The following is an 11,531-nucleotide window of genomic DNA, read 5'->3' as shown; positions in this document are numbered from 1 at the left end:
GAATGGGAATAAATTTGCATCTCTTTTAGTTATTTGTTCTGGTCTTAGATATCTAAATGTTATCGTATATGCTAGTGATCATGTTCGGGCCTGCATTTGTTTCATGAAACATATTAATTGCTAATCTGTCATTTCCTGGAGTTTTCTTTTTTTCTAATGCTTCCAGTGCAGCTTGAAAATTATCATTTTTTCTTTATATATGTTGTTGTTGTTGTTGTTATGTGCTGTCGAGTCGCCTGTGACTCATAGCGACCCTGTGTACAACAGCCCTAAACTCAGCTCTGTCCTGTGCCAATCGCACTGTCTCCGACACTCCCATCCCAATTATCCCAGTCACTGAATCAATCCACCTCATAGAGGGCCTTCCTCTCCTGCGCCGTCGCTACACCCTCCCAAGCATGATGTTTCTCTCCAAGGACCGGTCTCTCCTCACAACATGTCCAAAATATGCTAGACAGAGCCTCAGAATCCTTGCCTCCAAGGAGCCACCCGGTTTAACCCTTTCCAGGACAAATCTGTTTTCTTTCCTAGCAGTCCATGGTATTCTCAATACTCTTCTCCAGCACCACAGCTCAAAGGCATCAATTCTCCTTCTATCCTCCCTGGTCATTGTCCAACTCTCTGATGCATAACAAGTGATTGCAAAGACCATGGCCTGAATCAGACACACCTTAGTCTCCAGAGAGATACCATTGCTCTTCAGTACTTTGGAGAGGTCCCTAACAGCAGACTTTCCCATGGCAATGTGCCTTTTAATTTCCTGGCTGCTGTTGCCAAGACTGTTGACTATGGAGCCAAGCAAACTAAAGCTGTGTACAATCTCAATCTCTTCATCATCCATCCCGGTGCTGCCAATTGGTCCATTGGTGCTACTTCCTAAAATGGCTCAGTGCTGACCAATCTTTTTAGTAGAGTAACTCAATACATTATTTCCCCCCTCTTTTTTTAATACTCCCTGCATCATTCAAAAATTGTAATTAATAATGTAAATTAATATTATGAAGGAATGTAAGTATGAATTATTCAATAAAATAATTATGTTGCTATAAAACAAAATCCTGATTTGATTTGTAAATTCTTAAATATATAAAATATTTAAAGTACTAGTAAGGATTATTTTTTCCAGTGTCCATATGTTATATTATATACAAATAGATCTCAAAATGTTTGACTATAGTTACAAAAATATCATTAACTTAATCTTAAAATGTTGTAGCTCTTAATGGCTTAATAGTAAAAATAGAGCTCAGTGTGGGTGGATATGTATTAAAACATCTTTTCTTCTATTTGTCTTTTCTGTCTCTTTAAATATCAATTGTCTTTAGGTTTCATTCTTATTTTCCAGCATCTTCTTTCTTAATAATATATTCCATATGAATCCATTATTTCTTATTGTTGCATGATATTGGACTTTCTTTTTTCCCCTAAATGAAAGCAAAACCATATCATTTCACTACTTAAAATTTTTGGTGGTTTCTCAAACTACTGAGATACAGATTATTTTGCATGAGAGTAATAATTCTGCTAGATATGTCTCTCTTTCTCTTTCTAGCCTGTTTCCCAATATTTTTTGTCGTGTGATTTGCATTTCAGAACATTCGGTTCCTCTGTGTTTTTAATGACCTTTTACTGTCTTCATGGATAATATATTGATGTAAACACACAATCATCTTGTCATCAATCATTAATATTCAATGTCTCAAACCTATTCTTTTATATTTTTAAAGCTATTCTTGAGAATATTTTTAAATTTAGGTAGCACAGACCCTAAGTCAGAGTATAGGAACACTGTTTGTTTAAAATCAGGAAAGATGCACTGTATCCTTTCCCATAGCTGTTCAGTCTGAATATGTGGAACAGATCACCTGGGAAGCTGGGCTCTATGAGGATGAATGTGGCATCAGGATTGGATAAACAACATGTGTTATGCAGATGACACAATCTTGCTTGCAGAACTGGGGAGGGCCTGATACATTTGCTGTAGAGGGTAAAGGACTGCAGCCTTCAATACTGGTTGAAGTTCAACGTCAAAAGCCTCAAGGCAAAGATTCTTACTACCGGGCCAATTGCCAGCATCATAATAGACATGAAGAGATTGGGATTGTTAATAGCGTGTGTGTGCGTCCACAATCAACACTCTTTGTACCAGGAGCTAGCAAATCAGAAGACTAATTGCATTGGGAAAATCTACTGTCAGGGACCTCTCCAGAGTACTGAAGAGCAATTAGTTATCAGATTAGATATATCAGTTTAGATAATAAGGTGCACCTGATCTACGCCATGGTCTTCACAATGACTTGCTTGCTATGCATCAGAAAGCTGAAGAATGACTAAGGATTATAGAAGGAGCATCTATTCCTTCAAATTGAAGTGCTGAAGAACAGTATAGAATATTCCATAAACTGCTAAGAGAACAAACATGTCTATCCTGAATGGTGAAATCAAGTTGTTCCTTGGAGACAAGGATTTTGAAGCTCTATCTGACATACTTTGGGCATGTTGCAAGGAAAGACCAGTTCTTGGAGAGGGACATCATGCTTGGAAGAGTAATAGGACAGCACAAGTGAGGAAGATCTTTAAAAAGAAGGATTGACTATTGCTAGGGTCATAGGGGTAGGTGTGTCAGAGACAGTGAAGTTGGCTCAAGATCAAGCAGGGTTTAGAGCTGTTGTACATAGGTTCACTGTGAGTCAAAGTCAACTCAACAACACATATAAACAACAAAAAGCAAAAACACAATGATGTACCATTTACTCCAGTAAGAGTGGCAAAGTTTCACAGGGCAGCCAGCAAGTAATAGAGGTTGGAGAGGATGTGGTGAGAAAGGAACTCTTATACATTGTTGGTGGGATTGTAAAATGGTACAACCATTCTGGAAGGCAGTTTGGCACTTCCTCAAAAAGCTGGACATAGAAATTCCATATGACCCAGATATTCCACTACTTGGAATATACCCTGAGAATATAAGAACTGAGATTTGTACACCAATGTACATAGCAGCATTATTCACATCGTTAGGAACATGGAAACAGCCCAAATGTCCAACCACAAACCAATGTATTGAGAAATTATGGCACACTCACACAAAGGAATACTATGCAGCATGCAGGAAAAAATAACTTTGTAAATTATTACCTAACTTGGAAGGGACTGGAGAGCATTATGCTGAGTGAACTAAGTCACATAAGGATAAATATTGTATAAAATTGTTATTGTAGAATGAGTATAAAGATCCAGCAAGGTGAGAGAGGCTCGAAGCAGAGGGATGTGGATGTGCAGGGGGAAGGGAGGATTGATCATTGAGTTGTACAATTTGATGGGGGTTGGTTGAGGGAAATGGAAATAACTTGTTCAAATTTGTATTTTAATTTTGTGAATAAACTAGTAGAAAAATAAAAAAAATTAAAAAACAACAATAATAACATTTAGATGTATATTCAGTACATTTGATGTGCTTGTTTTCACCAAACAAGTCTCCACAGAAGAAACAGATCTTCCCTATTATAATTCTCCCTGTTCTGTTAAAAATTTTATTGAAAGGGAAAAAATGTATCTTGAGAAGATAATCTAGCTCCTCTCATCTCTCTCAGCAACATTCTGGTTAAATTATTTCATGTCAAAAAAAGAAAGAAATATAAATGAATATCTTTTTAGTAGAAATATTTCCAAACTTCTTCAACAACCAGTTCAGCTGGTTCAACTGAGGAAGTGTCTGAGTACAAAATAAGTAAGGATGCTTGCTGGCTTTAATTTGTTTTAAAATAAGTCATAGGATGAAAAACTATTAAGGTAAATAATTTGTTACCATAGTATCAAAGCAGTCTGGATAAATTCAGTTAAAGTAGTTCTAGTTAAAATTATCAAATGTTTTAAGTATATTTAGAATAATAAATAGATTCTAGAGTTCATTCTCTCCCAGTAAATTTATGATTAGCTTCTTAACCAAGTTATATAATATGATGCTTGCTGAACACTGTATTAATTTTTAAGATACATCTATGAAAAATTTCATATATTACGTCTTGAAATATATATAGATATATAACAAAAAGGTATCTGAGAAAAAAAAAACACAGCCAGAGTTTTAACTAATTGGTTCTCTTTATTCAATAACTTTGTTTTTCCTGTGGTTCTTTGAGTATTCTATCAGTGCCTTTGATTTTTGGAGAATTTGACAATGCCTTCATCTTTTTTTGTTTGTTTGTTTGGGTCTTTTCTGGAGTCTCATCTGTGTTACATTCACTGAGCTTCTAGAATGTAGATTTCCTCACTTCTCAAGATACGTAGAAAATTTTCTTCTAATATCTCTCCCACAATTTCATGTACATTCTTTTATTTTTACCCTCTTGTTCAGAAATGTAATTCACATACATATTGTTTTGCTTGATGTGGTCCTATTTGATTATAATGTTTTCTTCCTATCTTCGCATTGTGTTTTTTTATATGTTCTCATTGAGCTTGTTGTCTTTTATCATGCTGATTTTATGTCCAACAGCTTCTTAAAGTGAGCTGTAACTTTCCCCCCTTCAAATATGTAAAAATTTTAAAAAAATAAAATAAAGTGATGCCCAACTTTTGCCTTATTTAGAATATGCTTGTTAAATAACAAAGTATCAGGAAAAGGATTCAATATCATCCATTTCATGGTAATTATTTACAAAGATTATTGTTAAGTAGATAGATTATTTTGAGTCAAAGTTATCTCTGTTTCTGTCTCTGTCTCTAGATTTCTATTTAGGTTTAAGAAACCTTCTTGACACATATTAGGTTATATTTTGACTTTAAACTAAATCTAGTAGTTGAAACACAGCAACCTAATCATGGGGAAAAGTGAAGAATTCAACTCTGTTAAGATTCACAAACTCAGAAACATAACTGAGTGTCACTATGAATGTAAATCAACTCAACAGCAGTGGTGTTTTGGTTTTGTTTTGTTTTAAGCTATAGATTAATATATTTCATGAACATAGATGAATAAATATTTCACAAATTCATAGCCAATAGAATACAACAGTACATAAAAATTAATTCATCATAACAAAGTGGGATTCATGACAGGAATGTTCAACAAAATAAAAATAGTGCATGTAATTCATCACAAAAGCAAAGAATAAGAACCACACAATTCTATCGAAGAACAAGAACAACATGATCCTATTAATTAATGCAGAAAAATTCTTGGAGAAAATACTATACACCTTCCTGATTAAAACACTCTGTAAAATAGTAATTTAGGTGGATTTCCTCAATATAATGATAAGAATATAAGCAAAATGAAGAGTCACCATCATTCTCAAAGGAGACTGTTGATGAATCTTCCTCCTATCCAGATGCTACACTTCTCCTTATACTGCCCAGCCTCTTGGAAAATCTGTTCTGCCTATACGTTGAAAAAATATGGAGATAGGGCACATCTCTGGCATACACCCTTCTCAATTTTGAACCATGCAGTGTTTCCTTGTTCTGTTCTTACGACGGCCTCGTGGTCCAAGTATAGGTTTCACATTAGTGTTTTGAGATTGCCATTCTCAGTCTTCAAACTGACAACATTGTTCTTAGGAATTTTAAAGAAATCCCTGAGAGCAGACTTGCCAATGCAGTATGTCTCCTGATCTGCTGATGGTGGTACCAAGTGTTTTAATTATTGATCCAAGTAAGATAAAATCACTGACAATTTCAGTTCTTTCTCCATCTATAATGATGTTGCCTCTTGGCTCAGTGGTGAGGACCTTTAGTTTCTTGGTGTTGAGATATAATCTTTATTGAAGGTTGTGGTCCTTGATCTGCTGCAGCAAGCATTTCAATTCCTCTTCACTTCCTGTAGGTAAGAGTGTGTCATCTGGATAAACCAGGCTGCTGATGAGTCTTCCTGCTATCCTGATTGAACACTAAAGATCAAAGACCAAAGGAGCTGTGTGTTAGATGGCTCAAAAGGTATTATCCATGAACTCCCACACAGAACATTACAAAGACAAAGCAGGAAGGAAATAACAAAATAGATGTCAGAAGAGAATCTGATAATTGTATTAAAGCACCAAGAAACTAAAACAAAGTGAAGAGATACTGAAGTAAACAAAGCTGAGCAGAAAACAAAATATTAAAAAACAGTGTGCAAAAAGCTGAAGTAAGAGAATAAAAAGGGAAGAACTCACTCATCATCTCTTAAGTTGAAAGAACTCTTTGAGTTGCAATAATAAGAGGTGCAATAGAAATAATCTTGAATGATCCCGGAAGCATCAAAGAGAAGGGAAGGAATATACAATTACTGGATCAAAACCAAGTGGTAAATACTGAAAAATTTCAGAAAGTTCCCATGAACAAGAGTCAGTGTTAATAAAGATATAAGTTCAAGTTGCATTGAAGGCATTGGCAAAAATTTAGGCCTCAGGAATTGATGAGATACCAATTGATTTATTCTAACTAACAAATATAAACCTAAACATGCTGACCATATTATGCCAAGAAATTTGGAGGATAGGTACGTGGCTGAATGACTAGAAGAGATCCATATTTATTCTCATTTGAAAAAAAAAAGATTATTAAAGTGCATTTGAAAGTATCAAGCAATGCCATTAATATCACAAGCAAGCAAAATATACCTGAAGATAATCCAAACATGGCTAGTGCCATACATTGGCAGGGATCTTCCAGAAGTTCCAGTGGGGTTTGGAAGAGGTCATGGCAACAGAGATATCATTATTGATGTCATATGGATCCTCCGAGAGTGGAGAATACCAGAAAAAAATGTCTATTTGTGGTTTATTGGCTTTGTAAAGTCATTTGACTTTGGGGTTATTAAAAACTATGGGAGAAGAATGGGAATCCTGTATGAAAGGTATACCTAGACCAGATGTTGACCAAACAGGAAGGGAACATTCTGTGGTTTAAAATCGAGAAGATTGTGTGTTAGAGTTATATCCTTTCTCCATATCCATTAGATTAATATGTTGTTGTTGTTGTTGTTATGTGCCATTGAGTCACTTGCAACTTATAGCAAGCTACTTGAGGAACGTGGGAGATGAAAGTGGCTTAAGGTAACCTAGTCTTCTTTAAAATAAGTTACCGTTTTCTTGTTATAATACATTTTTTTTTCTAACTTTAAAGGAAAGCATTGAAAATTAGTTTGCTATAAACAAACTCAATTCCACTTACTGCCATTGAATTCCATTTCATTCATTTTGACTCAACTCTATAAACTGGGCATAGATTTTTAAAATTATAAATATTTGTAGAAGTAAGTGGCCTCCTCTTTGTCAATCTGAGTGGCTGATGAGTTTGAATTGCTGATTTTTTGGCTGGCAGCTGAGTTCTTTAACCCTTGCATTAAAGATCAGTTTCATCATAAAGAACTTTCTGTTATAGATCCTGGTAACTTTATTGCTGTTGTTAGGTATCATGAGTATATTCCAACTAATGAAACAAAACTGACCCATACAGTTTTGTAAACTGAAATCTTTAGGGGTATAGATCACCAGACCTTTTCCTTAAGCAGCCTGGAAATAGGTCTATACTACCATCCAGTTTTTTTTTTAATCACTCAAGTCATAAGTTCTTTAGCCCCCATAGGCTGTTGAGCTGCCTTGATAAATAGAGGGCAAATTGAAAAAAAATATTGATAGCCTTTGCACTTTAATTTTTAAAATAAATGTTATTTCTTTTCCTGCCTAGTTTCTAGTAAAACAATAGACTTCTAAATGTAGACATGTTTAAATTTAATTTTGTTACTTAAGTCCTCCCATGCAAGTAACTCCCTCTGAAAACCTGCTAACAGTTGAGCCATGGATTGATTTGACTAGATGGCACACAACAACAACAACAACATCATTATATTATAATAAGCAATGTCTTCCAACAGCTGACGTGATCAATTTTTGTTTCTGAAAACATAAAGACATATTTAACGTTTTACGATCATTCTTGAATTTTCTCTTCCTTGCAATATTTTCATGGTTTCTGATCTTACTAGGTAGGTGGAACGTGTGCAGGTTACTCCAGTTCTTTTTGACTGATACATGTATATGACTGAAAAAAATATGGATGAGAGATAAGTAAAGATAATGAGAGATTGTGTAATTGAATATAAAACCCAAGAACAACCCAGACTTAGTAATGAAAGAAAATAGGCCATGCTGTAATGAGACCAACTGGATTCTCTGGTCAGGTGAGAGACAGAGAAGGAAAGGACAGAGAAAAGTGAAGGGAGGTGAGGAAAACAAAGGGAAGGGGCAAGGGAGAGGGAGGTGATACAAAGTAAGAGAGCTAATTAGACAGAATATATGTAGTAAGTGTAAATCAGAATTGTAAGTATTGATTGTTTTGAGTATACAGCAGTAGTAAACAGAAAATAAGAGTGACTATGAGTTTTGAGTTTCTGAGAATAGATTAAAATTTATGACCTTCCTGAAGTAGTGAAGAAGTAAGAATTAGACAGCGATGTAATAGGTTCAACTTTGACATGCTGAAGGTGAGACACCACTGGCAGCCACTCATCATTTGGAGACACAGGTTTCAAGTTCTGAGAAAAACTGCTAGGCTGGAATTAAAATGTGCGTGTCACTCACATAGAGGTGATATTTGAAGTGTCAGGTATATTTGTGATTCAGGGGGAAGATGGTTGGTAGAGGAGGGTAAAGCCAAGTTGGGAACGCTGAAGAAGACAATTAAAGGTTTTTCTAGCTCATCTTCCTGTCATTTTTTATTTCTTCCCCAGTACACGTTCTCTCCTACTGTATTCACTATTCACAGTCATCAAAATGCTGTTTGACTGGCACTGACTAAGTGATTTTCTTCCCCTTATCCTTTCACAAGCACACACTCTTTACGTCCCCCTAAAGTGAAAATAGTCAGCCTAAGTGATTCATCTACAAATCTACCAAATTGTGACTAGCTAAGGTGACTTTTTCTAATTAACAAAAGTGTTTCAGTCGTACTCTTAAACACCGTGGTATAGCTACTGCTGTGAACTGTATTCCTTGAAAAGTCAAGGTGAGCATAATTATGGCACAAGACCTGATAACATTTCTCAAATTATACCATAGTGAAAGCTTTGTCTTCTGTCAGCATACCTACCATGCTAGACAGACTATGTTAGGTAAGAGTCAAGCCTAACTTCCTGCACAATGGGAACAGAAATAGTGAAGGGCATCGTAACGCACAGATGGTTTCTCCTACGTTACCATTCATTGCTCTTCATTCAGAACTCTCCCCACTACTTCCCATGTTGCCTCCTGCCTCACTGGCCATAATATCTCAGTAACATTGGCCGATTCCTCCTACACTTCCAAATGGACATTCCTCCCTATGTGACAGTTTATATCTTCATTGTTCTAAATTACTTTTACATATTAGTTACTTCCACATGTATAGCCTGAATGCCTTCACCTCTTTTCCACTTGATTCAAATCCTCTATCCATTTATTTTTTCAATATTGAGTTTACAGTTGTTATTGTTGTGTGCACTTGACTTGGTTCTTACGTAAAGCAACTGTATTGCATTACTTTGTTCCATGGAGTTACTTTGCCTCATGACTGTAGTATTTATGGGACTAGGTAGGCAGGTCTTTTCTCCTATAGAACAGCTAATTGATTTCTATCACTGGTCTTTTGGTTAGCAGCCAGGTGTTTAATCACTGTCCCACAAAGATTTCTTGTGAGTATCTAGTATTATTTAAAATTTAACATACAGCAGTAGTGGCATCCACTTTCTTAATAGCTTGTCTCCGGAAACCCTATTAACCTGGAGAAAGGATGAAAGTCATACCAATGTTGAGGACTTTCGTTCATAGGTTTGCTATGAGTCACCTATGACTCGACAGCACTTAACAACAACAATATCTAATTTTTTAATTCTCTCTAAATTTCCTTCTATTTGTAATTGTTCCTGCTTACACATTATATAAGGTGCTGGGCTGTTAGACAGAAGGTTGAGGTTGAAAACCATCAGCTGCTATAAATGTCTTGCTTTGCTGGAAATGATGCATAATATCTCTTCTCCTCCTCCCCCTGAACCCCTATGCTTAGTAAATACTTAGAGGTTTGGAAACCCCCAGTGGAGGGTTACTTTGAACTGAAATTAACTCCACAGCAGTGGGTGAGTTATTAATTTAATAGCTCAAGTCAATGAACAAGAATATTCCTGACCTGTCTCTTTCCTCTCAGCCTACATGATACTAATATGTCCTTACTATTGCCTCAATGTGCAAATTGTAATTGAACCAGTTATTACCACTTTCTCTGTTTACATATTAATCAAATTCTTTGTACAATTAACTAGTAATAATTTTATAAGTGCTATCTCCTCTCTGTCACTTTACAGCAACATAACATAGTTTATACTCTTTGGATCTTTGAATTCTTTGCCCTTCCTCTGTTCTTCTATCACATCTGTATATAGCTTGTGCGCTCACTGAATGCAATTCCAGATTTCACTTCAGAAGGCATTTACTTGAGTGCCTACCTGCTGTGAATTGTCCCTTATCCTAGTCACATTTATCTACTGTCTATTTTGTTTTTATTAAAATCTCTGACATTTTATTACACATTTCTCTCTCTTTTTTCTTTTCTCCTTTTTCCTATCATCTGCTTCTTTCTCTAGAATTTAAACAGCCTGAGGTAGAAATGGTCCCTTCTCCACTTTGATATCCTCTAAATATAAAATGCTAATGGAAATCCAAAGTCTCTGTAAATTTTCATTGAAATTAATAATGAAAAAAAATTTTAAAAATATAAAATGCTAACAGCTCATGCATATCTGAAATTATTTGTTGACTGATGGAATGAATATCATACACTTTAGACATGCAAATCTTCTGTGTTTGATATAAGATTTACTTAAAACTTCATAATTAAATCTATTGAAGAGAACAGACAGAATATTTTTAAGATAAATGAAGGCAAGAATAAGTAGTAGCATTTTTTGATTAGTTCTACAAATAATCATATTTGCCTGTGAAAATCCTACTTCTCCAAATCAAGCATTGATGTTTTTGTTGCCTTTATGTTTGTTTTAAGAGTGTTTCTAAAGAGTGCCGCCGGGCTGCTGTCTTGCAGAGGGTTTTATTTCCTCACACTGAATGTAGGACTTTTATATATAGAAGCACAAACTCCTTCCTAATTACATACAACCTACTGTTCTAAATTTTGCATGCCACTTTGCAGTTTAGTGCTATGCGATTTACTTGGTACCAATTTTAGTGTCAGAAATTTGACATTTAGATTGCTTTCGTAAAGTAATGGCAAAGTGGATTCACTCCTGAATGAAATATAGCATCTGTTTTCTTTGCTTATTTTTCAATTTTTTAAAGAAAAAAAGGAACTATCTTTGCTATATACTATGAGGAATGTATAATATCAAAATGGCAGGTCAAGTAGGCATCATAATACATAAAATGGAGTAAATATTGTTAACTTCTTATAAAGTAATTTAGCTGAATGCCATACTCTTCCCTTCCTTCCCATAGTAAATGGTAAAAGACGGCTTCATAACCCATATAGTCAATGAATAAAGATGAATAAATTAATTTTTATCAACA

Source organism: Elephantulus edwardii, unplaced genomic scaffold (genome assembly GCF_000299155.1).
Source record: "Elephantulus edwardii isolate Elephantulus edwardi_28Jun2011 unplaced genomic scaffold, EleEdw1.0 scaffold00023, whole genome shotgun sequence".
NCBI classification, from domain to species: domain Eukaryota; kingdom Metazoa; phylum Chordata; class Mammalia; order Macroscelidea; family Macroscelididae; genus Elephantulus; species Elephantulus edwardii.
The sequence above is the reverse complement of the archived record's forward strand: the minus strand, read 5'-3'. Positions refer to the sequence as shown.